The 15526-nt window shown below is 47.3% G+C and overlaps 1 protein-coding gene across 5 annotated transcripts in view; it reads right to left on the bottom strand.

The window, feature by feature from the left end:
• LOC117604737 (uncharacterized) overlaps positions 1-15526 on the bottom strand; it is a 54250-nt gene that overhangs the window by 5914 nt on the left and 32810 nt on the right. The gene's annotated exons all lie outside the window — the stretch shown is intronic.

Genomic DNA, 15526 nt, shown 5'->3' with positions numbered 1-15526 from the left:
GAATTAGAATTTACATATAAATTATAGAAAATTTAAAATCATATCTTGAAAATAAAGATCAACTCTTCTAATCTATATTCGTTGTATATAAAGGGTTCCCGTTTCAAAACAAAGGAAATTGCAAAGAAAATTTAAAGAAAACCCTCGGAACGATTACGGATATGAGAAAAAGAAAGGTGTGGCACGATTTTCTACGAAACATTTTCCCGGGTTCCGATGGGTTCCGTTTCCGCGGTTCGCCGCGGAGGGAAAAACTTCCAACTACCCCAGAAACTCAATTAACTGCGGCGCGAAGTGGCGTCACGGTCCGCGGGCATGGCCGCGGTCAGATTGTTCCGGCGAACTTTGCGACCTTAAGAAGTTGCGAGCGCATGCGCGACATTATTGTATTTCCCTAAACACCTGTTGAAGGGTAAAGTTGAACTCGTGGGGCTTACGGGTCGGTTAAGTGGCTGCGGTCAGGCAGGATAACAATGCCGATATCTAGGTGACCGCCGCTTTAAGATAACACCCGTACCCAATCGAAACGATCGGCCTCCCCCGTAATTACGCGTAATCGTTGCGACGATCCTCCGAGGTCGAACAGAAACCAAAGATGTTTTCTTAAATACCAAAGCGACTCGATCGTTTAATTTTTCAGCATAGTAACATTGCTAAAATCGTGTTGGGTTAAAACGGCATTTACCGATTCTGAAACGAGTTTATCGGGAATATCATAATACTAACATTACTCGTCGAACTCAACGACCAGAATAATCTCGCGCCTCTTGGATGCTGCAGACACTGTCTGTGTAAAGTCGACAAAATATTTTCGACTGAATGGTACCGCTCGCTTTTCGCTCGATCTTGCACCAAAATAAAGTACGATTTAACCGAATTGTGTTATTTATCGGGAAGTTGGAAGTCGAATCAAAAATCGTTTGTCTGAATTATTCGTTTGAATTTCATACCAGTATTAATTGCGAAAATAATATTGTTTGGTAAAATGATCAAGTTTTTCGCATTACACCATTAAAGGAGAATTCTTTTTCAATGGCTGGCCCCTTCCTTCGATCCGAAGAAAGCTCTTAAAAAGAATTTAATAAAATAGTACGACGAAGGCGTTTCGCCTTTATTTCAGCCTCGAGGCGGATTCTCAGTTTTAAGAAATGATCGGGGCTGAACCGTCCTCCTCCTAGTATTACTTTATTAAATTCTATCCAGCAGTTTCATTTAAACTTTTATTTAAACCGCTGAAGTAGACCAACCTATCCGCAAAAGAACGTCCCTTCTATTCCGATGGTTAAATGTAAATCAACTTCTTCGATGAAAAATAATTCCTTATATAGTCTTTAAATTTTCAAATTTTAAAAAGAATAGTAGATTTTAATCTAGCCTAGTTCCTTCCCAAAATTTTCACCGACTATTATAATATTTTTTGATTAGAAACTAAGTTAGGATTAGAATTTTCAGTGAAGCTAGAAGACCTCGTCTCTAGTAGAAGAATAATGTTAAGAGAAACAGAGTACCAGCCCCTGAGGGATCAATAAAAGTGCACATTTTCTTCTTCAAAATATCAAAGACGATATTTTCCGGTAATCGGGAAATAGCAGAGACGCGTGTGCCTGGAAAGCCAAGGTAATAGGGACGATCCGCGACCTCGATCCCTCGAGCCCCAATAATCGTTGACAATCCATGAGTTCCGCGGTCAGACATCGTCCAGCCCTCGAGAGATAGCCCCGTGGTTCGATCGAAACGGGCGGAGATTAACCTACTTGACGGTGTGTGTAGTACGTATCTTGGCCAGCGCTTATGTAAACCCGCGTCGAGGGTAAGTTTCACGGCTGAATACGTGTCACGCAATGCGTATTGGCGTGTAACAAGCGCGATAGTATATAAACCCTGCATACCTCCACGGGACGCGAGATCTCTGTCTATAGACGCGTGTCGATAACTGAATATGTATGTAACGCCACCTTTAAGGCTCTCCTTCGTAAGCGGCTCAAGCTCATTTTAATACTTAATAGAAACGGAACACGAGGCGACCGTGCTTTGTTCTCGGCACGATTATTGTTATACACCTTCGATCGCGTTTTTCAGACACCGAACCATCTATTCTGATCGGATGATAAATTGATAAGAGTTACGTGGTATGATCGGTCTGTAGTCTTCTAATCGATGAGGCGAATTGAATTATCAGATATGGACATTACTGTCTAAACTTTGAAAACTTAATTATTAACCCGTTGCCTTATATTTCGACGTAGATCTATTGTAGAATTGCGTATTCACTGTTTGAATACGGGGACGAAAATTTTCGGTGGGCAAAGATGTTAGGTTTCCTAGGTGAGGAGGGTGTCTAAGTAGTCCTAGATGAAACATACTTTTGCTAAGATTTTGGACTTATAATCTACATTAAGTCATTCGGTTGGTCATCCAACATTATATGGAATATTTGTGAATACCTCGAATTCTGGGTTGAAAGTATTATTTGGGTTCGGGTTAAGAGTACCTATCATTCGAATTCGAGAGTACTTATCATTCAGGTTTGACACGAAACCCGATACTTGCGTTCATTGGAAAAAATCAATGAAAATCCGTTTAAAAGACGCTGCCCAACTGGTAAGGAGATCTGCAAAGACGGTCTGCTTTCGCCAAAAGCAACGAAATCCTATAACCTCGCCAAGATCAGAGAGTTAAACGCGTGTAACCTGAGAACGGGACATGATCCCGGCCCCATCCATCCTGCTGCACCAAATAAGGGTCGATAGCCGACGGAGGCGATACACCAGGGGATGACATACGAGAATTCTTTGATGGCAGGCAGCTGTCAAATGGGACGCAGGCTATCCAAGATAAAGATGGAGAAATCACTCGTCGGTTAACCGACGGTCACTCCTAGTACAGAATTCATTTATATAAGAAACACCATCGACAGCTTCTCCTGTAAATTTCACCGTCGATCGGATGACTTTTGACACCGCGAATCGAGAAAAACGAAGGAATCGAACCGCGTTCCCACGAATCTTCCACTCTTCCAAAGCTTTCGACGATCGAGAAAGCTTGACCGGGGGGATGATTTCAGAGCCCTCGAGGATCCATTTGCTCGCGAAGCGACTCGGGATAACGAACAGCTCGCATCAAAGAATATTATTGCGTGGGGAAAGAGGCTTCCAGCGCTCTGAAGAAGGAAAAGAGGGACGATGTCTCGGGGAACGACGCATAAGCCGGTGCTGAACGCGCGAAAGGGACGCCTTTTACGGTTTCCTTTTCCAGTTCCTATCTCGCTTCGGTATCCAGACGGTATTCTGTTCATGGGCGTACACAGCGATTCCTTTTGCAATACAAAACTTCGCTGGTTCTCTCCTTTCTTTTGCAATAAAGTGTATTTTAAATGCAGACGCTTGAAATTTTTCTAAATTAATCCAGGGAGGACAGGAATTTTGAAAAGCAAAATCTAGAGAAGAGCGCGTGGAAACGCGTCTAAAATCCGTGGCGATGAGTTCCAGAATAGAAGCACGTCAGCGGTGCCATAAATCCGTATGAGGCACGGGACGGGCCAAGTTTGCGGCGCAACGAAGTCCGGGGTATAGCGGGTGTTTTAAAACCCCGCGGACCACGAGTTTGCATTTTAAACGAACGGGACGGGGACACGCGGACAGGGCGGAAAACAACGCGGCGGCCACGCAAACGCGGCGGAGAATCGGATTAAAAAAATTCACGAGGGACTGGCCGTTCCACGGGCGTCGAGGCGCGCATGAACCGCGTGGGAGGGCGTCAGATTAGTCATCTAACGGGTGTACCGTTTCGAACGATTTTCAAAACCACGCTTGAAATTTTAAATTTAGGAACAAATTCAGAAAAATCATTCTTTGATTTTAATTTAAGAGAACAAAATTTCAGTAAGGGATACAAGTAGAAAACTCTAAGAGGGTTGATCACCACCCAGTACTGACGTTCGACGCAACCTAACGATTCGCGAGTTGCCATGGCAATTAATAGTTGAACGAAGCAAAGTAAGTTATAAGTAAGCTAGAAACGCGTGGGGATAAGCCAGGATCCCTTAGGACCATCTAGGGTTAACGAAGCGCCAGCAAGAAAGTTACCACCGAGTATCGCTACCGCATCGTCGTTTCGGTAACTTTGCCTTACGTAACGTGCTAGCGTCAAGTGCTTTCGCAGTTCGCGTGTACGTGTGTAACGACGTCGACTAATTCCTATTTCGCTGTCCTTTCGAGGGCAACATTGGAGGTCCTGAAGGAATTCGTACGAAAGTTCAAATCACAAAGTAGCCTTAGGTAAAAATGATCGAATGCTGCTATACAAAAGCCAAAACTGCCTACCAAATGTCATCGATAAATGAAACCCCTTCGTTCTCTTCTGTCCCGAAAAATCCCCGATTCTGAAAGCATCCGAACATCCTCCAAAACTGACACAGCCCGTAAACGTGATCTCATCCCTCGGGCAGTGTCTCCTCCTCCCGCTTCTCGGTGACGCAACCGCTTGACGTCAAAAATTCGGGAAGCGTTCTGAAAATAGTAGACTGGCTGTCGGGACGCGTGTTACGAGCTGTCCTGGCACGCAGACGGCGTTTAATGGTCGGATCTAGGCGCGGCGAAACGAGGCAGAGAGCTAGCTCCAACGGAGCGGCAGTAGTCATTGAAACAGTCCCGAGGTGGCAGCGTGTTCATTGCATAACAACGATACTAGGAAGTGGCGGGAAAGTGGCACGGTATCATTGCGGCCGGCCGTTAAATATTCTCAACGAGGTCGGATTACCTCCATTACGTGAAGGAACGACAACGAGGCGACCAGGAACGAGCCCATGAGGAATACTCGGAACTGGCTCCGGCCTCCTCCTTCTCTCCATGGTCCGTCTCCGCCTCTCGGGACCCACTATGTGCACAGGGGACGTCGGTACACCTTGATCCATCTGGAGAGGGCAAGGACTAAATGATCATCTCATGGCTCATCCCAATATTGATACTTTTAATTGTCGAGGTTCATTAGTCGATAGGATAGACATCTCAGAATGTTGACTAGGAATAATTGGAACCTATCATCATTGCTCTAGATTATTTCAGAAGCATCAGATGTGGGACCCACTAAGTGCACATGGGACGTCAGTACACCTTGATCCAACTGGCCAGGGCTAGGATTAAATGATCATCCCCAAAATATTGATACTTTTAATTGTCGAGGTTCATTAGTCGATAGGATAGACATCTCAGAATGTTGACATCTGGAGAACTTCTAATTATCAAGGTTCATTAAAGGCCCTACACCATTTCAAAGACATCAAACGTGGAATCCAACAAAATACCCCTTTGTACTGTCTTCTTAGTATAAAGTACAAACTCTTATTTACTAGTATCGATTTAACCCCACACCCGACTCGATCAACATTTGTTTTGCCGGGCCTTTCTTCCGTTCGACCGCTACCTTCCACAGTCCCGTGTGAGATTGGGTTAGTTTTGGTCTGTGTTGGGGCAGGACGATGCGAGAGCCAGGCCACCCAGTAGCCATTTAGATAAACGACCCGGCCCCCGTTGAGTGCTGCGGGATGCCAGTGCCGGCTGAGCCGAACCCGCGACCGGGAGAAGGATATTGAGAAGAGTGAGGCGAGCAGGGAAAAGGAGAAAGACCGACGACACACTTCCAGAGAAGCGGACGAGACCTCGGCGAGCGTGGAGAGGATAACCGAGGCACGAACACCGAGGTCGTACTCGCTGCGGGCATAAAAAGTGTTTGGGTTTCGGTGACGGAACAAAGAGTCTCTCAGCCGTGGATCCTCCTTTCACGTTTTCGTTTATTTGACGAACACCACCCCCTCGCTCATCGTTCCTACAGCTCTGGACACGCACGGCGTCGATATTTGTTGATCTTGCGCCGGGATCTACGGCTGGAACCGGCGATAAGTTCGTGATCTTTTTCGGGAAATTCGACCGCACGAAACTTGCTCACGATTGATCGCGTTTCATATGAACTAATATCTTCTGTTTCCAAAGTTTGCTTAATTATAGTAGGTAATTAATAATTCATATTCAAAGACATTTTTAAGATTTCAACATTTAACCTCCTTCCTCGTTATTTATAACAACACAGCGAGCCTAGACTGCGAAATAACCGTGCAGGCTGAGAAAGGTTGCCCTCGCAACGGGCGTCGATTCTTTTTCAAGCGATCGCCGCCCATAGCGCAGCCGGTGATCCTGTTTCTCGCGGCGGTGTTTCTTTTACGAGGCTGCCGCTGACCGGCGGAAGTCCGAGGTATCGACTTTCCTGCAGGGCTCGTGGCATTTACCGACCCTCCACCTCGTACACCAGAGTGTTCGCGAACCGCTGGAATTCTGAACAACCTTCTCGTAAAGCCGGCCCGCTACGAGGAAACGCTCTCTGCGTTACCCGCGAAATTGCTCCACCCGCTAATCAGACGGTTTTTCAGCGAACCGCCCGTATCCCGTGGAATTCTTCGGCAAAACACTCCCAAGACCTACATATCTCCTCCCGGATAGAATGTTTGCCGACGGTTCGTTTCGTTGATTCATCCTCTTTCTATTCGTTCTACAGATCCGACGCTTCCCATTGCCAATTGAAATTTCATTAGACAGGTGTAAATTCTTCTAACTTTCCATATTACGATCTTAACACTAAACCTATCACAGTCGAATGACTGTTTTTATTAATATTTCGTTTGGAATTTCCTGCATACAACATTTGCCATATGACCATTTAAATTCACGATTTTTCTTATATTATACGTACAATGTATTTCAAATATTTTGTTCATAATCTCCACTCATGGTAAGAATAGGTATACGTGAAATGTCGGTAGATTTAGTGTTAAAATTAGCCATAGCGTTTGATATCATTCGAGCAAGGTCCATTGCGCAATTATCAATCACTCTGTAGAAAGCCGACAACTGATAACACTGGATTTATCTCGGTCAAAATATAGCCCAGATTAGTGGACAATACCGAGAAGAGATTATTTCGGCAATCTGAAGAAAGTGTAACGATAACCGTGCTGTTTATCGAGAGTATAGTTTGCTTTGTTTCATCGTACCAAGAAATTAACGAAGATGAAGGATCGGTTATCAACGATTTACCCTATAAATTTAATCGAATAATTTTAGAAGACGATCATTTGGAAGGAAGAAATTCAAAAACAAGGAATCACAGCGATCTATTCACCGAGGAAAAGAGGGTCGGTGCTGAGATAGCTGGTGGCTCGTTTGAAAATCCCCAGACGAGTCGAACTTTTCCAGGAAGTCGTTACAGTCTGGGGGACTCCGACGTCCGCTAATTCGGCGCAAGTTTCCACCATTTTTCGCAGCCCGTCTCACGAAGGAACTCCTGTTTTATTTATAGCGGAACGCGCTTCGTTACCTTTCCGCTCGATTATCGATCCTCGAGACACTAGATACTCGACATACTTCGCCGTTCTCTCTCTCCTTTCTCCATTCCTCTCTCCCCGTTACTTACGGTATTACTTAACATTTTACCTCCTGCCTTGAGACAGAGGGAAAAGGAGAAAAAAAAAAAGGTAGAAACAGAATTCTCTCCCGTCCCGTCCAACCCGGTGGTTCACGACCCGTTCCGTTCGCTCGCGGCAGGAAAAAACTCGGCAAAGAAAAAAAAAAAGAAGCGATACTAGCACCAGAGCTCGAATTCAGCGATCGGGTTCCCAAGGGTTTTTTGCGCCACGTCTCCGCTCGAGCCGCAAATCGCGCGGTTTTATCGGAAGCAAGGCCACCGTGGCCAACACCTTCCAGTCGGATATACTTAGGAAGCCTCGTACAGACCCTCCTATACTACATCGCACCAGGGAAACCCGCTGGTTCCATTCATTTTAACGATTTATTACAGTTACGATGGAACTAGATATGGGATCAAGTTCAATTGTACCCACAAATCGAAATCAAGTCCGCGACAAAAGTTTCATTTCATGCTGCTGTTCAAGGGGATTGACAGCACGGTTTTTGGAAGATTACTTAGAAGTTTTATTTGTGCGGCTATGTGTTGCACTTTGGTAAGGAATACTAAATTATTTTGGGCCAGCAACAAACTTAAAAACTCTACAGTAAATGTTGCTTCCACAAATATATGAATTTTGTGTAAATAAAATACCTTATCTCTCAGGAAAAATCCCGGCCCTCTAAAAATTAAGGAACCTAAATTAGAATATTTGGTTGGGGATGAACCTTTGGTATTTGTTGTCTTATAACTAGTGTTGATCATCCAAAGTGCAATAACTCTGGCCATTTTTATGCCCGGACTTACGGAAAAACTAAGATAAACAGAAAATATAGCTTTCGATTTGACCGAATGCCGAGGCAATCGTCGAGGTGTTAAGAGACGTGACAGAGGAGCGTAAGACGACGGGTTTCGCTTCCATTATCGTAGAAATCGCGGCAGGGACGTTTTTTTTTCCTCGTTGACCCTAAACGGCGTCCGTCTGGTCGTAAAAAGCCACTCCTCTGGCAGTGGTCGTTCGAGTTTCCGAGCGGTTCCCTCTCGGATCGCTAACGACGAGGCGCGAATCGATAAGGGTCCGCGGCTCGGTCGGTCGACTGGCAAGCGAGGCGGCGACCTGGAATCCGACGGCCCGTGACCGGAAACCGATCGTGTCGGCCGCGCTGGCCGGCCAATCATCCGAAAAGCCGCGTCCGGCATGTCTGCAACGCCGATCCCGGAAAACCGGAACCTCCGGCTTGCTCCCACTACGCCTGCCTGCCCCGCCCTACATCCGTGCCGCTATCAAGATACCGCGGAAACGTATTCCGGCCTGTCCGCGTTCATTATCGACTAGCCGGACACGTTTTACGGCACTTCGGTCTCGCGAGCCGGAGTGATTTCCGAATTTATCACCGCCACCCGTTCCACTCGACGAACGTCGCCTTGTTCCGGCTCCTCAGGCGATTCTCGTCGCTGATAAACCGGATCTCCATATGGGTTCCGTTGTAAACTGCCCTACATATACCACCTCCGGTTGAACCAGGATCTCGAGGAATTATACGTAGTACTTCCTCGGGCACGATGATAGCAAATCGAGTATAGAGAAAGAATCGGTATGAACTTCACGGAATACGTTAACTTTTTCCATCAGAAGTCATGCTACGGCAAGACCACGGAACCGCGTTAACTTTTTACGATCCCAGCTCGCATTAACTTTCCTATTATCATACGGAGCCAACCGCGTGCTCGCAAATCATTCAAGATAAAACCTAAACAATGAATTATTAAAGTCAGGTCTTAAACGCGGATCTTTGCTCGGAAGAACCGACTAGTCAGGAAGGTCCTTAGTCGTGGAGGAATATCCTGCTCTTAAAAATCGAATGATTTTGAGTAAAGGAAACTAAAATTAAGAGTACCTCTAAGGATCTGAAACTAAAGGGCTTGAAATTCAGTCAAATTGCCCTACTTTAGGTCCGGAAGGTACGGAATTCGACTCCACGCTGCGGCAGCGTTGATTATATGATCCTTATTGCATCTTTTCCTCGAAAGGAAAATTGTCCTGAAAAGTATCCTGAAACAGCCGTCTGCAAAATAAGTGCAATCTGAAGCATCATCAAATTTTTTAAACGCAAAATTCAAATATTTCTCTTCTCATGAAAAATGCCGAAAAAATTTGGTTATTTAAACTGCAATGCGCAGTGTCTCCACGTGGCTGATCAGTACCGACCGTACAGCAACGGCATACAGCATGTACGTCCTTGACGAGCCACGACTGTACGTCGCGCACGTACGTTCACGAGGGGAGTCCCTGATCCGGCGTCGAAGAGAGCCGACAGCGAAGCTAAACCGAATAAATTATTACGCAGCCTCCTCCGTCGTCGTCGTCGTCGCCGCCGCCATCGTCTCTGCTCGCCGACTCGACGATGGATGCCCCCCTGCCGTTAAGCGTCGAGCGCGGGCCGGCCTGCAGGCACAAAAGATTCATATCTGACTGGAAGCCTTGCGGAGAAGAGTGTTCCCTCAGCCGCGGCTTGAAACGGGACCCCTGAGCCCGGAGCGGGACGGGATTCGGACAATACTTGTCCCGTCCACGCTTCGGACGAAACTTCGGCATCCTCTGACTCCATCCACCGACCCGTTTTCCTCTCCGTCCTTCTCCGTTCAACGCGCGTCCCGTTCTCTGGTGCCGGGTCGAAGCCGTATACGGCCGCCGAGTGTTGCCAGACAGAGACGGCGTTTGCGTCAGACTGGAAGCCAGTAGACGAGAGAGAGAGAGAGAGAGAGAGAGAGACGCGATAAGATCCCCGTGCGAGGGAAGAAGATGGAAAGGCCAGGCAAACGCGTGGGACGAGGAGCCACCTAGCTGATCGCACGGTGTTAGAGTCAACGGTGGGTAGAGTAAGGGTTAGATTGAGGAGCGGCAGAGGAGGAGGAGGAATCTCCGGAGATTCCACGCATGGAGAGTCGTGGAACGGGCCAGACCAGGCTTGTTGGTTGCACGGAAGACAGCTGCCAGCCGGCTTACCGCCGGCGCGCATTATACCGGCTGAAAGAGGAACGGAGACGGATAGAGAGGAGAGAGAGAGATGAAATGGGTTGGGTTAGTGTTGCCTCAAGGGGGGGAGAACGGGAACGGGAAGAAAGAGGTAGCGCGTGCAGAGCCGCACAGGGTTCGAGGTGGGGGGAAGCAGGGGGACTGCGTCGACTGTCCCGTAAAGATCAGCGCTAAAAAGTACACGCTTAGAGCCGTGCAGCCGAGCCGAACGAACGGCTGACCGGAGAAAAAAATGTGAAATCGCTGACGGGGGACGAGCGTACCGCGGTTCGCTGCTACCGAATCCGGACCAGAGGAACCCGGTAGCATTTTCGTGCCGACTGCACGGGGCCCGATAGAGCCGGGAGCTGTGTCTTACAGCGGTCTTTTTCGCTTTCGTTTTTTTTTTTTTTTACGCCGGCAATTCGTGGCACGGCGTTCTTCGAACGGCGACGAAAGGCGTGCCCGGAGACAGAAGGAAATGTTCCGCGAAAGGTGTCGGGGTTTAAAAATGATTTCCTTTTTCTTCTTTTACCAGGGTTTTACTGGTTTCTCCACTTTTCTCTGCGAAACGTAAACATCCCTCGATGATTTCCCGTGGAAGGGCAAGGAAATAGCGAGATTAGTCGGCGAGATTTAATTCTCGATCGACGCTAGGGCAAACGCAATTTTGTTGCTCGAGGCGACTAAACGGTGGATGATAGGCGGTAGGGCGGTTTCAATCTTGCCAAAGAAGAAAGGCAAGATTGCTGAAACGAGCGATCCACGCCAGTCGGCTGGGTCATCCCGTGGCGGAAAAGGTCGCGAACTCTTAAACCAATTCTGGCAAGGAACGGTTCACGATCTTGGAAGAGTACCAGGAACTGCTGAGAACGAGAAAACCTGAACGTCGCACGATTTCTTCCTCCGTGAAGAAGTTTCTCAGATCCACCGTCGGAACCTGTCGCGAGAGACTCTCGGATTTCTAATCTTACACTTTCTTCCCATCCAATCTTCTTCATTTTCTAATATTTTTTCATTATCACAGGCTCTTCGTTAGAGCAACATTCGCTTTTGCATTTGCAATTAATTTTACCTTAAAGCGAGTATATAATATCAAAAAATGATTTCTTAAACTTTACACTCTTGTGTGTACAGAAAGAAACACGTTTTTGATGGTGGTAGAATCGCAGTCGACACGGTCGAGCACGCAAGGGGTTTGGGGTGAAAAAAGAAAAAAAAAAAAGAGGCAAAAGCTCGGCTGGCACAAGTGACCGCTTCTGTCCTCTGTAAATTCTTCTTTCCCCCCGGAGCACGCGTGTCGCGCGTGCGACTTCCATTGTGGGACGAACTCGCGTTTCCACCCTCGTACGACGACACGGGAAGTCAGGGGCCACGGGGGTAGAGAGCACGATCCACAGTCAACACGAACGAACGAACGAACGGCATAAGCCCACCCCTGTTCCGGACCGGTCTGTCCCCCATCCCCCCGTCTCCTACCCCTCCGTGACACCCTGTCCTCTCTGTGTCTGCTGGCTGGCGTGTCGGATTTCTGTTTGCGTTACCGTGTCACGCATCGAACCCCGTCGCTTCGAATTCACCGCTGCTTGCCACCCCCTGTACTCCCACCACCATCGCCACCCCCGCGCTTCCATTTCGATCGGCCGCTCGGCTCGTGTAATCTGGACCCTCTCAAGTGTGATTCCGGCTGATCCCGCCTTCGACTACGTGAATTATTAGACAGGCATTTAGGATCGGCGCGGATCGATCGAATCCATCCTTTTCTTTTTTTTTAGCTGCACATAGGCTGTCAATGATGAAGGGGTGGCTTAACGTGATACAAAACTAGATATGTTTTGTTTCTAAAAGGAAATTGTTGGGGGGAATGAAAAACTGGTTGATAAAAATTAAAATAAGGAATTTGATTCGCTTAGAATGTTTTATCTTAAAAAGATTGTTGAATTTAGATTTAATTTCTGAATTACCACCACAATTTCTGCGTTTCGCGTTCAAGTAGCAGGGATAATTTATCGCCGGGTATCGACGAGTAATTTCTCTGTACCAGAGGCAAAACATTTAACAGTTTCGAAGCTCGTGGCCGTTCGAGTGAAATCAGAAACGAGCACCATGGAACGCGGTTTCCGCTCGCAACTCGAACGCATTCGCATGTACCGGCTGAATTCTGGAAATTCCAGACTGCAACCCCGCCACCGAGAGGAACGGCTTTTATTCTTCGCCGGCACGTCAATGTACTTATTTTCCGCGGAGCTTTCCTCACTTTTCACCGGCGGTCTTGCGTTGCCGGCTCAATCCACTAAAATCTGCCAGCACCTCGAGCCAGCCATTTTTAACACCATCCCCTTTGCTCCTGTTTTTATCTAATAATCCGTTCATCGATTCAAAACCACGGGAAAAGGATTTTTAAATGAAAATATACTATAAGCAGGAATAAGGGAATTGTATATATTTACAAATTCTCTGTATTACAAAATTTTGTGTTCTTTTCACTTAGAAGTGGATTCCCAAAAATACTTTATGGAAATTTTGAAACTGATTTTCTGCATGTATAAGGAGAATGATCCAAGATATACGAACAGCACCGTTACGCGTTTGAATCCTGTGCATAAAAGAGCCGGACTGTTGCGTGCAGTTGGAAAATCCGATGGCCACAGGCTGGAAAATGTAAAAGGCGCGGCAACGACCGGCACACGGCAGTACGCATGCTTCCTCTTCAAAGGTTTCATCGCGCTATCCATCCAGTCGTTCATCCGTTCCACTCCAGCCCATCCCACTTCAGAATCCATCGCATCTATCCTCTCGCGTTCTTCGTCTGCCGCTTCTTCCGCCGCCTCTTGTCCCGACGCTTTGTTTTTCTCGCTTCCTGTCGACTCCCTACCGCCCCACACTTCGAGCAACTTTTTCCGTGCCGCCTCTCTCCTTCTCTTCGCTTCCACTTGCCTCTAACGAGGATTTGTCGGAATTTTTCTTTTTCCTTTACACTTGCCGCAACCCTTTCGCCGCGGAGACTTTCGATCAGACTGCGAACATGAATAGTGATCGAATTCTAGGTCTGATTTGAGAATCTTATGTTACAGTCGAATTTAAAAAATGCCAAATTCCCGGAATTTGGCCTAAAATAAGTCAGGTTGGCAACCCAATTTTAGATCCGTATACGTTCATACTCACTTAAAATTTATATGAAATATGTATTTCGCGACATACGTTAAGCGAGGGTGAAATTTATTACCAAGCGTGAAGCTTAAGCAACACTGTTTCAAAATCAGCCGTTCGATACGCAACAAGATAACGATGAAATCTTTCATCTCCGTTCACCTTGTTCAGCTTTCGCGTGTTCCTTTTTTCCTTCCCGTCTCGCGCGAAACAGCCTTCAAACCCGTTCGCCTGAGCAGTTCCGTGTCGATGATTTCGCAGGCGCCAAGACTCCTCTGCACCGTGCGAATCAGCCTTTAAACAGGCCGCACGCGCTGCACGGAGCTGCTTCTGGCCAGGTGGAAAGGCCGCCGCCGGCGGGGATTTTTCACGCGTGAACAAACACTCGAGCGGCGAGCGTAGAAGATTGCGCGCGGCGGAAAAACGCGCATACCTGGAACGATAACCTACAAACGTCCGAGATGGAGTCAAAGAACGAGTAGTTGGAAAGAGATCGATTCTACGTAAGATTCCTCCGATCGGAACTTCCTTTTTTCAGCGAGGAAAACGGGAGAAGTAAAGCAAGCGCTGACAGGATTAATCTCTTAGCGAGGTACCGACCGATCAAGCCGATCTCGAAAAAAGGAACCCGTTGAAATACTTTTCGGGCGTTCGCGATTTTTCCTGCTGGCAAGCGGAACGCTCGAACGAACGGCACTCTCTCTCCCGCGTTTCAAATGAAATTGCTCCGATGGAGACGCGGAATAAGCGCGCGACGATGAAAATTGATACGCCGGAAAGCCGTCCCAGGAGGAATTTCCTCCACACTTTCTGAACGTCGTAAAATAGCGCCTTTCTCTCCACTTTTCCTCGCGTGCAGATGCGAGCAGTAAAACGAAGGAAATTTTGAAAAAATATTCAAGATCCTTAATTTATAAGAGGAAGGTCGAAGACAAAGAATCCCATAATCTCCACTCGAAAAGCGTAAATAAGAAAGCATCTACATACCGTAACAGTATGTTTTACGATCTTGCCGGAGTCTCGGCGCGCACAAATCAGGGCGACGTGAAAAAGAAAGGAGAGGAAAAGAGAAAAGGTGAGAAACGAGTAAGCTAGCGTGGAATTTGAAAAATTCACGAAGCCCAGCATCCGTCATGAATCCCGTACCCGTCGCTCGGTGGCTGGGTTGGAAATGACGAGATATCGGAAGCCGGTTCTGCAACAGGATCCTGCCAGACAAGACGGAACGCACCGTTTGGGTCTGGGTGACCAGTCGAATTTCTGGCGTGTTTCATTGGTCCGCGGGCGATAACTAAGGTCAGACGCAGTTTCCTCTGCGAGCAATCAGCCGCATCGATACGGCAAGCATCGAGCGTGTAGTTGTACCCGGCTAGCTACCATGGTCTCTGATTGCATGTGGGAATATTAATCTCCACGGAGCATGGGTCGGGTTTACATCGATGCGTGCCGGTAACGACGCGCTGCCGGATGGATTTTAAATGCAACCCACCCTGCCCGAAGCATCATCCCTGCTCTCACCGCCGTTAAACATTATCCAGCCTCGCAATTTAGAATATGCGCGGATCGTTTGCGGTGGAGGGGAAGAAAAGGAAAAAAGAAAAAAAGGAAAAATGGGAACCGTTCCATCCGGAGACGCGTCGGAACAATTCAACTGCCGAGTTCGACGACGATTTGCGAGTTGGGATGTTCTCTTTTGCGGATGGCTCGCTTGGATAGCGTGCAATCGATCGCGAATGGAGAAGAGTCGTCTTTGAACAGACTGCAATGCGTTTCAAACGGGACTCCAAATAAGGCTCGTCGATGCCGAGCACCGCGTTTTCCTTTCGAAAGACAATTTTTGTTAAGGGAACAAAGACTTTGTTTTGTTGCTTCGATATTTCAGGGAAAGAGACTGAAAAATTGGGAGAC

Source organism: Osmia lignaria, chromosome 5 (assembly GCF_051020975.1).
Source record: "Osmia lignaria lignaria isolate PbOS001 chromosome 5, iyOsmLign1, whole genome shotgun sequence".
Classification (NCBI taxonomy): domain Eukaryota; kingdom Metazoa; phylum Arthropoda; class Insecta; order Hymenoptera; family Megachilidae; genus Osmia; species Osmia lignaria.
This window is presented reverse-complemented; position numbering and strand designations above follow the sequence as displayed.